The sequence below is a fragment of the Myotis davidii genome, unplaced genomic scaffold (assembly GCF_000327345.1).
Source record: "Myotis davidii unplaced genomic scaffold, ASM32734v1 scaffold419, whole genome shotgun sequence".
In the NCBI taxonomy this organism is placed as follows: domain Eukaryota; kingdom Metazoa; phylum Chordata; class Mammalia; order Chiroptera; family Vespertilionidae; genus Myotis; species Myotis davidii.
Window position 1 is genome coordinate 541,264 of NW_006294998.1, and position 4,570 is coordinate 545,833.

The 4,570-nt window shown below is 34.4% G+C and overlaps 1 pseudogene; it reads right to left on the minus strand.

Moving 5' to 3' along the window:
- LOC102755485 overlaps window positions 1–4,229 on the minus strand; it is a 24,898-nt pseudogene extending 20,669 nt beyond the window's left edge.
- Window positions 4,230–4,570: the final 341 nt, after the last annotated feature.

Sequence of the window (4,570 nt, forward strand, 5' to 3'; positions counted from 1 at the left end):
CTCTCCTTTTTTCTTTCTTTTTTTTTTATTCTGGGATTTATTCACCTTCTATGGCTGTCACTGGAACTGAGAGCTGGCTTTAGCTCTGAGGCCCAGCTCTAGCTCTGAGACCTCGGCTGCTGAAAGCAGGTATCTGGGGTGTTTGGCTTCTATAATTGAAACACTGTTTCAGCTCCAGCTCTGATGGCTGAAAACAGGTAGCTGTGGTTTGTTTACCTTCTATAATTGCAACATTGTTGCTTAGACTGCAGCTCAGAGCCCGACTGCGGCAGGCGGGGAACCTTGGCTTCCTCCTTCACTGGAGCAAGCAAGCCTCATGTTCGCTTCAGCTGGCTAGCTGCTGGCCACCATCTTTGTTGGCAGTTAATTTGCATATCGCCCTGAATTGCCAATGGGAAGCGTAACGGAGGTAGGGTTAATTACATGTTTGTCTATTATTAGATAGGATTATAACATATTGGGTGCGTAGGCTATACCAAATGATACTTTGTAGTCAATATCTTATGAAATTCTCAAGGATACCTTGCTAGATAGGTAAGATTATTATAATCCTCATTTCATAGGTAATGAATCTAAGGCTTAGATTATTTCATAAGCAATCTTCTAATATTTTTTTCATGTTACATTTATATTAAAACATTTTATATTTATTATGATGTATTGTACTTGCTAATTGTTTGATAATTTTGTTGTGTGTTGAAAAATTAAATAACTTGTTAAAATTGATTGAAAATAAAAAAGCATGGACATATTTTAAAGACTACGCTTACTTTTTTAAGTGGAAAATTGTATAAACTTGCTTTCATAATAATGATCAAAAAGAAATAAGATAACATAATTTTATATTCAGTAAGAATCAGTATATCACTATTTGCATCTATACCTATGTAGGTGTAGAACAGGAGATGATTTGAGCCCTCGGTGGTTTGACTCAGTGGATAGAGTGTTGGCCTGCAGACTCGAGAGTCCCAGGTTCAATTCCAGTCAAGGGCATATGCTTGGATTGCAGGCTCAATCCCCAGTAGGGGGTGTGCAGGAGGCAACTGATCAATGATTCTCTCTCATCACTGATGTTTCTATCTCTATCTCTCCTTTCCTCTCTGAAACCAATAAATATATGTGTGTTTATTTTTAAAAAGATGATTTGAGCCAACCTAAACCTCCTAAGGTAGTTTTACATATAAAGGAGATGTATAACCCATTGTTGGCTTCCCAATGTATGTTATTGTTTAACTTTGATTGGAACACATTTGTTCCTAAATCCATTATGTTTATTTACATAGTTACATTCTGCTTTATAAATATAGAATCTCCTGTCATCCTTGGGGATTTCTTAAACGTTTTTAAAAAACATCAAATAAAGCTGTTCAGACTCTGTTTTATAGTCATGGCTTTCTTAGTATTGCATCCCTCTTTTAGAGGTCAGTGTAACTAGATGTTTTTAATCTATTACTGTAAGAAAATAAGGAATTCGACATTGTAGTTATCAATAATGTCACATATATTACTAAACATCATAGAAAAAGAAATATTTCTAACATGATCCTGTGTGTTTTTTCTTTAAATAAATGGTTCTATTATATTTGCATTTTCTATTCTGAGCAAAATGCTACCACTTGTGGCTAAAGAGTGTCCTTTGAAAGGTGTCATTGTCAGAACAAATTAATGCATGGCTCACTCTATGCATTGTCAGCATCTATTGTTATCTTTTTTTCCTTCCTCCTTGTCATTCAGATTAATAACGTAAGTGGTGCTATATGCTTACAGCTTTCTTCTCCTTGTCATTGGACTCAGACTCTCCTTTGCACAAGTAATTTTTCTTCAGCAAATTTAAATGTACTGCAATATATCTATGTTTAGTTGCAAATGCTATACGATCACTTTTTTTCTGGCTACTCTTATTAAAACTAATTTAATAGACCTCTTCTTGTTGTAGCTTTTTATTTCCTAAACACTGCATTGCAGAGGTTACTTAGGTATTACAACCATTTTTGGCCATAATCAGGCATTAAAATTATTACAAAATTGTTTTTGACACCCTTTTAAAATGAGCTTTTTATTAGAAATATTAAATCACTGACAACATACACAATATAACCACTTTCCTTAAGTCTCATGTTTATGAAGTTCTTGTCAGCTGTTTATGGAAGTCATCCACACATTATGCATCTATGTTGGAATAAAGTAATAGTGTTAAATTTTGCTATATTCAAACATAAGTATAATCAAAGTTTTTATGCTTAAATGTATTTGTATTAGGTTCAAAAGAAATCCCGTGCTTGTTCCTGATGTTTTAAGATGTTACAGTTTTGGTGATTTGTCCAATGGCAATATAAAACCAATACATGAGGATATGGAGATTTGTAAATGCACTAGAAAAAGAGCAATTTCAAAGACAATCATCTTTAGAAGAAGGTATTAAGTCAATGCAGTAAATAAATAAGTTACCATGAGTAAATAAATTATTATATAGTAAAAGTGGTACATATTGTAAAATCGTATCATACCCAAGTTTATGATATTATAGGTTGGAAACTCCTCACAGGACAAAATTCCCATTATTTCTTCACAGGACAAAATAGGAATCAGCTATTTTGACAGCAATGAAAGGAATGCTAGCATGTTCTTTGCCCTTAAAAAATAAACACAGTCATTTGGGGAAATATAGATATAAGTGTGAATATTATCACAAAATATTATATCTTTGACCTTATCATTATTTTCTTTGTGCAATTCAAGTTAATTTAATGTCCAGTCCAATGAAGAATTTAATTTGTAGTTATTGAAATTAAGTAAAATTAATAATGGAATTATTAAAAATTCTGAACCCTATGTCAAACAGAGGATGTGCCTGGAAGCAAAAGCTCAACAGACTGAGATAAATTCTTCCAAAGACAACAGTAGCTGCTTTTATGCATTTGAGATTATGCAGGAGAACATAAGGGAGATTACATGAAGGTGGGATAAAGCACGGTTGGGATTGGAGCAGAGTAGTTGAGATTGTGTGTTCTATTCAGGGTGGTCATGCGTTAGTAGGAAGGGTCTGAAAAGGAACATTTCAAATGGGGTTTAACTTAGATGCACAGAAACAATGGGGAGGGTTTGTTGAAGGGAAAGTTAAACCTTTTACTAAAGAAGTTATATGCCTCAGGTATGACTACCTACCTTGTCTTGCCCCAGTTAGAAATTTATGATCAGATCATCCTGTGAGGTTACTTTCCATACAACCCCTTTTTAATCCACACATCAAAAAATACACTTGATCAAACACATTTGATGACTAGGTTAAACTGTTTCTGTTTGTGTATTTGTTTGTTATTGACAATTTTGTTGTTAAATTATGTATTTGTTTTAAATTCATGCCTCTGTAAGTCTTGACTATGACTAAAGAAGGATAACCTACTATGAAGATTAGTATCTCAAACTTATTTGACTAGGATAAGCTTTCTCACAAAACACTAATACTCCATATAGCTATAGTTCCTCCAAAAGACTTCTGGAGAATCTTTTTGTCTAGATAAATATATAACTATTTCTTTCAAAAATTTCTAGAAAATATTTAAAAATTGTATTATATTGTTTGCCTAATTGAATACAAAATCAACAAGACAGTTTCATTATCATGGTCATTTAGGTTACTAGTATATAAAAAGTATATAGCCACGGCCAGTGTAGTTCAGTAATTAGAATGTTGATCCATTCACCAAAGGTTCAAGGGTTTGATTGCCAGTCAAGCGCACATACCTGGGTTTCAGGTTCGATCCCTGGCCTGGTTGAGGCAACCAATCAATGTGTCTCTTTCATATCTCTCTCTCTCTTTCTCCATCTCTCACTGCCTTCCCACCTCCCTTTCACTCTCTCTAGATATCAATGGGAAAATAAATAGCCTAGAGTGAGTATTAACAAAAACAACAACAAAAAAACTATATACATTTGTATTTGATGACATTTAATGAAGGCCATCTATATCCAATTGAGATATGAAATATGTTGCATGTGTGTAGACTTTAAAATATTGATGATAAAAATATAATTTAAGGTATTTTTACATATATATATGTATATATATATTAGAGGCTCGATGCATGAAGATTCGTGCAAGAATGGGCCTTCCTTCACTTTGCCACCAGGACCGCCTTTACTCTGGCCAGAGCCACCATTCCTCCTTCCCACACTGCCCAGGGGCCCGAAGCAGCTGGGGTGGTGCGGAATGCCTGTGTCGTCACCATGGCGATGATGCAAGTGTCCCACCCCACCCCCCGCCGCTCGGCACCTGCATATGCAAATTAACCCACCAGCTTTGTTGGATTAATTTGCATAATCGCTCCTGATTGGCTGGTGGGTGTCACAAAGGTACAGTCAATTTGCATCTTTCTCTTTTATTAGTGTGTGTGTGTATGTATATATACACAATCTAAATATTCCTATAACAGCATTCCTATAGTGTAATAGAATATTTTAATAAATTTGGGATTAAAAATAGAGGATTCAGTAAAATATACTGTTTTAGCTATTGTATAGTCCTAATATGGCAAAATTCAGCTCAAAGTCTATTTACATATTTAAAATA